Source organism: Salvia splendens, chromosome 4 (assembly GCF_004379255.2).
Source record: "Salvia splendens isolate huo1 chromosome 4, SspV2, whole genome shotgun sequence".
NCBI lineage: Eukaryota > Viridiplantae > Streptophyta > Magnoliopsida > Lamiales > Lamiaceae > Salvia > Salvia splendens.
Window position 1 is genome coordinate 32,187,812 of NC_056035.1, and position 11,519 is coordinate 32,199,330.

Here is an 11,519-nt window from a genome sequence, read left to right on the forward strand (position 1 = left end):
AGCGCCGGCCAAGCCCCCGCTGGAGCGGTGGCTTGAACTGCGCTAGGTCCGTCCCTGCTAAGAATAGAGAATTTGGGAAGACTTCAATGAGAGTCTGATTTGAGGAGAGAATTGATAGGAATAGGATTATAGGATCATGGGGTGTTATGGGTGGTTTACAGATTCACTTATGAATCTTTCCCCTTTGCTTGAATTTATCAAATTATAAATTAATTAAGTTCAAGTTTATCAAGGTCAGATGACGTGCAACCACCGACCGCTTTGTCTCTCAAATCCACTAATGATTCCTCCCTGAAGAGGAAATACTTGTACCGACGCTCTAAAGCGTTCACGATATTCATAAATAGCGGACTGTGCATCCTAAAACGCCGCCGGAAAAAGGTCTTCCAAACCGTGGTTCCTCGGCAAAGTAGTCATCAAACAAGCGTTGGTGGGCACCAATGTGATCGCGGGGGACTGGTTCGATGATGGATGGGGCATGGGACCGCCGGCTGCTGCTGTAGCTGCTGCCACAAGTGCTCGTTCACCAACCGATTTATCTCCGCGGACGTATAGGCCCGCAATTGTTCGTTAATTTGCCACGATCTAGTGGTAGTGGTGAGGATGCTGACGAATGAGAAATGTAGAGAGAAGGAAGAGAAACTCGTTAATACAAGTGGTGCAAATGAAATGAAGTGCAACAAGCCGTATATATAGAGTTGAAATAAAAAAAATTAAAAATAGCGTTAGCCGGTCGCTCGTCCGTCGCGTCACCACAATAGTGGACGAGCGAACGGACGAGCGATCGGCTAACGCCTGCCCACCGTGGATGAGCGCTCGTCCGTCGCCCGTTAGTCAGCTCCAATAGTGGACGAACGTCATGGACGAACCACTAGCCGGTCGCTCGGCCGTCCACTATTGTGGATGCTCTTAGAACACGTAGAAAAAGTTACATGAGTTTTACAAAAACTGCTAGAAGTTGTTACCTACAAAATTTGCATACATGATCTCTCCCAAAGATCGATTTTCGAATAAATGGAGAACAAATTTGCTTGGTTTAATTAATGGATTAGTACAAATTTGCTTTGAAATCCCTCCCAAATTTGCTCGGACTCGGATGCCTGCAAATAAATGGTGGATTTTAGTTCAAATATTGACATTTCCTATGTTTGCCTTGTTAGAAATGAAAATTTGAAAGCCCATGTTTTTGGGCAAGGCCCGCACTATTCATCTGATATGGGACAGTTTTATATCACACTCTTTTGGTGGTTTATGGTTTTGGAGTGTGACAGTTCTTCAAGATTTGTCTGTAAAAAGACTATTGAGTCATCCATCTACCTCTCTCCAGTGGATGAGAGAGTATAACCGAGACGAGAGGCCAGGTGAATCTGTGGTTCTGGAGCCGGAGTTCCGGCACTGAGAACCAACCGCTAGTGACGCTTTCGCCGGAGGCGGCCATTGATGATGCGATTTCGGCGACCGGTCTTGTTAAGGAGTGGAAGTATAAAAAGTTGAGTGGGGATGGCGAAAGCGTGCGCAAATACGGATAAGTTGAGTGGATGCAGAGCTCCGGAAATGCTGCGAGATAGAGCGGAGGCGGAGCTCCAGGCAGATTTAGGCATATTTTCCGAGTTATTTTGCAGGGCTGCACTCGGAGCTTTCAGATGTCGGGTCATTCTGGTCGGGGTGCTGATTGTCATCGTTGATGAGGACTTGGAGGGCTGGATTGGGGGAAGGAGGCGGCGAATTGTGTTTCTGGGTGAGGGAGGAAGGGGAGAGGATGGGTGGGGTGTTGTTGAAATCGGAAGAGAATCCGCTACTTTCTGTTCCGATCTGTACTTCAGATTTACCTTGATGCATTACATATGGAAAATTTCAGGGGTAATTCTTTTTTAGTTCTAGGGGGTTTTTTAAATTCCATAAGTGCACTGACCTTTTTTTTATTCCATCTTTGGGAGAGACGCATGACCCTCATGCGTCGCCCGTTAATGAAACGCATGACCGTGATGCGTTTTATAGGAAGACACATGAAAGACATGCGTCGTTCAATTTTTTTTAGAAGACGCATGAGGGTCATACGTCTTCCAATAAAACGCATGAAAGACATGCGTCGCTTAATTTTTTTAGACGACGCATGACCCTCATGCGTCTTAGGGTAAAACGCATGAGGCTCATGCGTCTCTATTTTAAACAAAACAGACGCGAAACAGAGGCAGTAGCTCATTCTGCGCGAGAGAAAGAGAGAAAGGGGCGATTTCTTGGCGATTTCCGGTGATTTCCCGTCATATTCCGATATATTTCGGTAAATTTTCTTCGATCTTTCAACATTTATCCCTTATTCGGTGTTTATTGCATATTTTGTATAGGTTTCTCCCTATTTTATAAATTAGGGTTTGTAACAAATTGTTCAATTTTGGCCGATGTTTTGTTGTTTTGTTAATTGTAATGGATTTTATTGGTGAAATTAATTCTATTGTATAGTTTTTGATATATTTGATATGCTTGATGTTGTGATTTTGGTTGTTATTGGAGAAGAGAGTAGGGGTTGAAATGTATCTTGTATTTAACCTTCATTGGCTTGATTATATTGGGTAATTTTTGCAATGACTACTTATTTTGATTATGATAATAATTTACAAGTTATATATACATTAAGTGGAATGAATTGTGAATTTGTAATTTAGGAGTTATATGTAAATTCGGCCTTATAAATCATGAATTGTGATGAATTGGAGTTTCTAATATATAGTATATGATTGTATATCAATGGATTAGGAGTGAATAATTTGGTTTATAATATTTTGTTGTTTTGATGATGAATTTGAATTTATATGTTATTTGTATTTTAAATGTGAGTTTGTAATTCTTGCTTTGTGAATATGTTATTAGATTAGATGGAAACTTCAAGTTCTAGCGGATAGTTATTATATGGACCTGAAGATCCGTCAGTGCTATATCTTTAGAAAAAACACATTTCAAATAAACTACTGAAAGATGGCACAACCCATGTTTTCAAAGTTCGACAGACGGAAAGTAAGACATGGGATGTGGATATTCATGACAATGTGAGGTATTGGCTTGACATATTTGGTTTCAAAGGCGTGATGGATTGTGGGAAGTCGATGAAGGTCGACAATGAGCTTATCACGGCTTTGATTGAGCGTTGGAGGCCGAAGACGCACATTTTTCTTCTACCGATTGGAGAGTCGACGGTGACCTTAGAAGATATGCAAGTCATTTTGGGCTTGAGAGCGGACGATCGCGTTTTCATATGCCGTGACCATCATGTCGGATATACCGATTGGCCTAGCAAGTGCCGAGATATTTTGGCATGGCTACCAGATACATAAAACAGAGACAAAGCAAGGCGGGTTACTGATGACCGCTCTGATCAATCAAACGAGGATACCTTTGGGTAATGACCTACCTACATATGTACACATCCAAAGGGCACGTATCCATGCCCTAATTTTGTTAGGAGGACTCATTCTACCAGACACCACGAGGTGTAAGGTTCATATTATGTGGTTGAATGCAATTGAGGATCCTGACGAGGTGCAGAATATTAGTTGGGGAAGTGCGGCTTTGTCGTACCTGTATCATTATCTGTGCGAGGCTTCCATGGATAAGAGGAAAGAGTTGGGCGGGCCTATGATGCTTCTGCAGCTATGGGTGTGGGAAAGAATGCCACATTGGGGCCGTCGTTTGTAGTAGCGCTCGTGCACGAGGTGTAAGGTTCATATTATGTGGTTGAATGCAATTGAGGATCCTGACGAGGTGCAGAATATTAGTTGGGGAAGTGCGGCTTTGTCGTACCTGTATCATTATCTGTGCGAGGCTTCCATGGATAAGAGGAAAGAGTTGGGCGGGCCTATGATGCTTCTGCAGCTATGGGTGCGGGAAAGAATGCCACATTGAGGCCGTCGTTTGTAGTAGCGCTCGTGCACGAGCCGTATACGCCATGTGGGGCCAGGTGATATATTTAATCATTTATTTGTTTATGTATCTTGGGGGTTCTTTTAGACATCAATTTTATTTATAGGTGGAAAGGAATTACACAAATAGGAAATGTTCCTAGATTTTCGGTGGTGCATTACCGTGATCAAATATCCTTGATAAAACCTGGCCAAGTGAATTTTATTTTTATGTTGACTTAATTTATAAATTTATTGTGAAGTTAATTTGCCGTTTGCATTGTTGGTTTGTAGTTTCTGTGGACGCCATATACAGATTGCATATTGCCTGACTACTGCAATGATGTGAATGGATGCTCCATGTGCGACACTTACTTGGTGTGTTGGGCCTATGTCAAGGCACATGAGGCTGGATGAGTGCGCAGACAATTTAATCGGTACCAGGATATTCCTCAATTCGTAGATAGGATGCTAAAAAATGTCGATCATTTGGGTAAAAATGACCGGCGTGGTAAGAAGGGTAATAATTGGGAAAACACGCATCAGTTCTACATTGGGGAGTGGGACATGAGGTATGAAAGGTTCCAGGCAACTGTAGACGCCTCAACGATGTCCATGAACGTTCCATTGAGTCCGGGGTATATGGCGTGGTATAACAGGATTACAGTGACGTACCTGACTCAACTTGGGCTACGGTCAACTGCTAGGATGAACGATTCGGCTTCTTCGACGAGATTACTTGTAAGTTTGTTATATTAAACTATATGCTTTCATGTGTTATAGATTGTTTTGTATTGGTATTTGTATGATTTTTTTTATCTAGGTTGAGGGTTTTCAGCAGGTTTGACATTTAACTACTGAACAAGAAATGGACCCAAGAATGTGACAGATTCGAGAAATTGCTAGGCATGTCCTTCAGTTTACGAACCACGCCGATGTCATGGAGTACCCGGCTTCCCAACACCAAGATGTGGTCATGCCTTATGAACCACAAGTAATTCCACCACGTCGTGGAGTGACTGGTGTTCGGACTGGTGGACACGGTTTCACAAAACAGTTTAGGATGTCGCAGCCGCATCCCGATTATGTAGTACCAGAGCCTATGAATCCAGAGCATGACCCACCTCAGTGGTCTTTATATCCGACGCATGAGTCTCAATCACAGTGGGACCGTCCCCTCTATTCTCCAAGCCAACCTGAGCCTGATTGGAATCGTCGCCCCTATTCACAAAGCCAAGATATGCCGCAATGGAGTGGAGCCCGAACATCAGTCGATTCATTCTTTCAAAATTATCAGTTTGTGCCTCCTGTACGAGTTGAAGAAGAAGATGATGATGAAGGAGAAGAAGAAAATGATGAAAGAGAAGAGGAAAATGAGGAAGAAGAGGTTGTTCAGAACATCCATGTCCAACCTCGACCAGTTGCGGAGGGTTCATCACGCGTCGGGGTAGGGAAGTACATGAGCAAAGTGTACAAGAGATTGTCAATCAGAAAGAATAAGGGGATTGAACCGTCGAAATACACCCCATCGTCGTATAAGTAGCTCATTTTTTATTATATATTGATGTTTTGATACTTGATTAACAGGTTTATGGTGACATATTTTAAGATGAATTCTTGCAAAAAAAATTTATAAGAATATCTTTTTTGTGTTACGAATAATTTTTCATTTAATGCTTGTTACCATCACCAAATGTGAGAATATAGAATAAGACAAAATAATAGTGTACTCAATTAAGATTAAGAAAATCTGTAGGTACGCTCAATTAGACAAAATAATAGTGTACTCAAAGCTCAATTACTCAACCAACCCATCCCAAAATGAGAAAACCATTACATAAAAAAGGTTCAGCAAGGCAGCAACATGCTTTTTATCCAACCGCAGTAAAAACACTGTCTTCACCAACAAGTCTTGTAACAACAGAAAGAGTATGATTTCCCATAACACGATCCAACAAATAAAGGTAAATTAAATTTATGAAAATCAAAAATTGAGAAGAAAAAAATACCTGCACTGCAAGAAGTGGGAGGATCCTTCTGCAAATGTCAACAACTCCTACATAACACGACCGACTGAGCAATTTCTTCGGTCATGCCCCTCTACGCCGCAATTCCTGCACTTGCGAGGAACTCTCGGTTCATCTTCCTCATGGACATGTGAACAAAGAACTCTCCACATATGTCACTTCCCACAAGTGCACTCTGAATCCCTAAACTCGACCTCTTGTCTGTTATTGCCCTTTTCCTGTCCATTTTCTAAACGTGGACGACTTAGAATTTGGTAATGGCCTAGTTCTCGGTCAAGTACTTAACAGTAATGTATTTTCCCCTTCGCATCATTCTAGTAAGTTTGTCCCTCGCCCACGGGGTTAACCGACCTTCGGTATGTTGTATTTCTGTTTTTCTATCTGCCCACCATTGCACTGTTCTCCAAAATGTCAGATCAACCAAAGCTCTAATTGGCAGCTCTCTTATACCTTTCAACACTTTGTTGTAGCTCTCTGACATGTTTGTTGAGGTCACCCCCATCTCAGTTCATCATCGTAACAAAGAGACCAATTTTCTTTTTTGGCTTTGTTGAGCTCTTGTATCGCAACAAGACTTTCCTCCCGTAGTGCACGTCGCCTTCGCATGTATTTACGTACTTGAGTTGTGACACCCAATGCCTATAACATGCCTTTCACATTAGTGCCCTTACATTTCGTCAAGATATTTTTCCTCAAATGGATCAAACAAAATTTGTGGTGACATATCGGCGGCTTTTTCCATTTATCAGAACGCATAGCCTTAAGAATTCCTTTATGCCTATCTGAAATGATGCACACCTCTCTTTGGTATTTCACCACATGAATTCTTACATGATCCAAAAACCACTCTCAACTGTCGCCAGTTTCTTCATCAACAACAGCATATGCAATCGACAGGCATTTCTTGTTAGCATCAACACCACAAGCAACAAGCAACTTACCTTTAAATCTTCCTCGAAGGTGAGTCCCGTCTATTGTTAAAACTGGTTGGTGGTGGGGAGCGGTTTCGCGTTCGAGTGGATCAAGTTATATGGACGATAACTGAACCAGATGGATCAGTTAGCAAATGTCGTTGCCACTTGATCAAGGCGTTCACGATCTTGCTAGCCACCAATGTAATTTATAACTCCCAATTTTGCACTACTTTAACAGTAAAGCGGCAAGTTCGGGGTCGATCCCACAGAGAAACCAATGTATCAAGTGTGTGAGTAGTGAACATGGGGTCGTCTGCTGCCACGCTTTAATTTTGGGAGTTTTTAACTACTGATTTTACCTTAGGCAGAAAGTAAACTATCTACTGGATCAAGGTACTGCTAACTACTGGATCAAGTAAGTGACATGCTGGAATAAAACTGACTACCTAGGCATGCGGCGAAAACACAAACACTTTGCTATTCGACATGATTAAACACTGGATCAAAGTTTAAAGCGAAATTAAACTAGAACAGTGAATACGAAGGCGAAAACTAAACAACTCCAATTTTATACCCAAAACTCATAATAGTGTTGCAAGCATACAGAATACAGAAAGATTGATTCTTTAACTACAGAACAACGTGAAATCAAACTAAACTAACAACTTCGGGAAATAAGAAAGCAAGTAGAGTCGAGAAAACTCTCGAATGGAAATTCGAGACAACGCCGAACAGATATTGAATACTCTGTCGCGCTCCCTCTCTCTGGCTAACCATTTCTCTCACTATCTTTAGAACTGGGAAACTGAACTAAAACGTAAACTAAACTAAAACGTAACCTAAATGTAAAGGAGATTTTTTTATTATGGTGGCACATCCTCTATTTATAGGCACTTCACACAATCTCCAGCTGGATAACGATCTTGGCAGAGGATATTCGCTCACGCTGTGAGTGAGCGGCTCATCGATTGCTACGTGCCTTCCTTCTAGAATGACGTCGCTTTTCAATAACAGATTCATGACTCAGCTCCGTTCTTGCGTCTCATATATCAGTACGTGTCCCTCTTCTAGAACGTCGTCCTTGCTAACAGAATGATGCCCACCATCTAGCTCATTAGCCTCACGTGTCCTCCTTCTAGAATCCAGTGGTCCCCGCCCAACTGCTTGATCACCCCCTTTGATCAGTTCACCCGATTTTTGGCCTTTTTCACCTTTTGTACCAACTTGATCAACTTGTCCTTGTTCTCTAGTCAAGTCGTATTCCTGCACATTTAACACTTATTTTGCACGATAACTGACCAAGTATAGTACATTTTACCCCCTAAACCGATGCATGAAATAAGCCTTATCAGTTGCCACTCTTGGAAAGCATGTATAGCAGGTCCAAGTGCCCAGAAAACGTAATAGAAGACTTTATTACGTCCCTGGCTCAACAACTCATTGTGCCTCCACTCAATAATTGTGTCTGGATTCCTTGACTGCAGTTCAAGCATGTAGCTTGGTAACTGTCTAAATGACTCATCTCATCCACCAAATACAATCTCTATAGCCCTTCTCCGTGCATACCATGTCTTCTTATAACTGATTACCACGTGAAATCTGTCATGAACAAAATTTCTTACGTCTGCGGCTTTGTACTCGGCATTTTTTATCAATTGATGGCGAATACACAAAGCAATCATTGATGATGAACAGTTAGCATGTCATCTATCATTACGATGACCTTCACAACTATGGCGTCCCACCCACTTCCTAATTTCCTACATATCATCATGGGCTCTTTGTGTAACAGAAACTTCCCACGAATATTCATTAGCTTTTTCAGCGTCGGTCTTGCTGATAATAGCTACCCCATCTTCTGTCCTCCCTACTGGATATTTGCATACGACATGCCACCTTCTTAATTTTCTCTCAACCACCCTAAATTGCCGGTCTTGCCTCAGACTCCACATAGTAATAGCAGTCTTCACATGCAGCTTGCTATCAAATTTTGTTCCCAAATTAATCCGATACGGGAGTGCTTCATCCCAGTACATAGTACTGTGTTCATTACCAACATCAGGTACCTCAGAAGGACCACTCGGTAGTCTGCGAAAATATTTCAACCCACTGTGAACGTATTCTGGAAGTGGTTGTTCACCTTGCACAACGGGTTTACACACTATCTCCTCATCACTAGAAACATCACATGGAGAATCATCACTTAAAATAGCATTAGATGATGATGACGACAATGGTGGATCAAGGTCTCTTCGTACAACATCAACATCAACATTATCTTGAACATTCACTTGATTATTCATTCCAACATCAGCAGCATCTGCAACATCTGCTTGCTCATTCATACCACAATCAAAGCTCATATGTTCAACCCTCGTAAATGATCCAATACCATAATCAACAACTGGTGGGATTTCTAAATTTACAACAGACGAATACTCAAGAAATAATTTAATATGACGAGTAGAATTTAGAGCCTCATTGAACATAAACATCACACTTTCATCACTGTCAACCCCAGTACATATATAACTCATACCGGTACCAAAGAGACAATGCCTCCATGATATTTCGATGGAGTGTTGATATGAATCTATTCTTATCTTAGCACATATCATTGCAACTAATTCAGAGAATGAAGCACACGAATTCAATACGATGGAGGCTCTCGCACGAGGTGGATCATAACCAATACCCACTTGAGGAAGTTGAACTATTCTACCACCCCAATATAAACTCACAAATACTTGCATGATTTCTAAAAAAAATATACAAACCAACAACAATTAGAGACAATTTTTTTCTATAAACCCTAATTTAGTAAATATAAGATAAATTTATTAGAAACCCTAATATTATGCAAATAAACAACAAATATGGGGGGAATGTTGAAATATTGAACAAAACTTACCGAAAGATAAGGGGAAATTGCCGATAATCGACGATAACCGCCGGAAATTGCCAAGAAATCGCCCATTTCTCTCTTTCTCTCGCGCAGAATGAGCTACTGCCTCTGTTTCGCGTCTGTTTTGTTTAAAATAGAGATGCATGAGCCTCATGCGTTTTACCCTAAGACGCATGAGGGTCATGCGTCGTCTAAAAAATTAAAAAAATTAAGCGACGCTTGTCTTTCATGCGTTTTATTAGAAGACGCATGACCCTCATGCGTCTTCTAAAAAAATTAAAAAATTGAACGACGCATGTCTTTCATGCGTCTTCCTATAAAACGCATCACGGTCATGCGTTTCATTAACGGCCGACGCATGAGGGTCATGCGTCTCTCCCAAAGCTGGAATAAAAAAAAGGCCAATACACTTATAGAATTTAAAAAACCCCCTAGAACTAAAAAAGAATTACCCCGAAAATTTCACCAAAAAAAAACACAAACCCCTTCTTCAATTCAAACAACAAGGGAAGCCACGATTCCTTCCAATTTCAAAATTTCTCCCTGTTTCTTGATAATTAAAATTCAACAGCTCTGTCTCATGAAAATATGAAGGAGCGTGTGTATATTGTATCCATATATGGAAATGGGTATGAAGTGTGTAAGAGGTGAAGAAGAAGAGATACAAAATGGAAAGTTTGTTAAAATAGCATGGATATAACAGTCTTTTTGTTGTAATCTAGCATCCAACTCTTGAATACTAAACACAGAGTTTGCTTACTCTATCTCAGCTTAATAGTAGCTCTAATCTTGGCGGACCTATTAACTTGTAAATACATGGATTCACTGGATCTACAGACATGATTCTCTATGATTTATTTTAAACTTTGTAGCTATTTGAAATTAAAGCAATGATTTGTAATTTAAGTCCGCTACCGTAATGTACGTTAAAATAAGCTAGAGGAGATGGTGATGAGCAACTTGTACAGATATCTTTTTGATAACAGGGTTCGTGTTGGTTTTGATATCGGCACAAATCTAGTCATAATTTTCCACTCTTTCTATTTTCTATGTTTTAGATCCGTGAGCCACCAATAAATTATCCATCCGTCCCGTAAGAATATGCACTCTTTTCTTTTTAATTCGTCTCACAAGAATATGCACTTTCTAGTTTGGAAAGTCTTTTCTCTCTAATAAGGTGAGACTTATTCTCCACTAACAATACTTTATTTACTTTTTCTCTCTACCTCTCTCTTACTTCACCAATTTTACATTAAAACCCGTGGCGACCCCAAAGTGCATATTCTTTGGGGACGGAGGGTGGACAAATCATTGCTTTTCTTCCAAAATTTAAGAATTCTGTTAAAACATAACAATCAATCATACATGTTTTGATTAATTTTGAATTAAATTAACATGATTATTCTAATTAATTTAATATTAAAATTTATAAAATATTTTTCTTACTTACAACAAAAACTGATTTAAATAAATTGAAATTCACTACTTGCCAGCCAAAAACTTACAAATTAATCTTATACATTAGCCTCAATTAACGATTTTAGTCCTAAACATGAACCTTTTTTTAAAAATGTAACTATCAACCAAAATGACCGTTAAATATTAGAGGAATTATTAATTTTTGTATTAAATATATTCTTTTAGATTTTAAGATAAATGCAAATAACTAATTTTAGATTTCAATCTTAAAAACCAACGACAATTCTGGAATTACTTACCGGCCCAATTAAAGATTGGAGCAGCCCGAACCCGTTTGTCAAACCAGATGATTTTAGTCGAT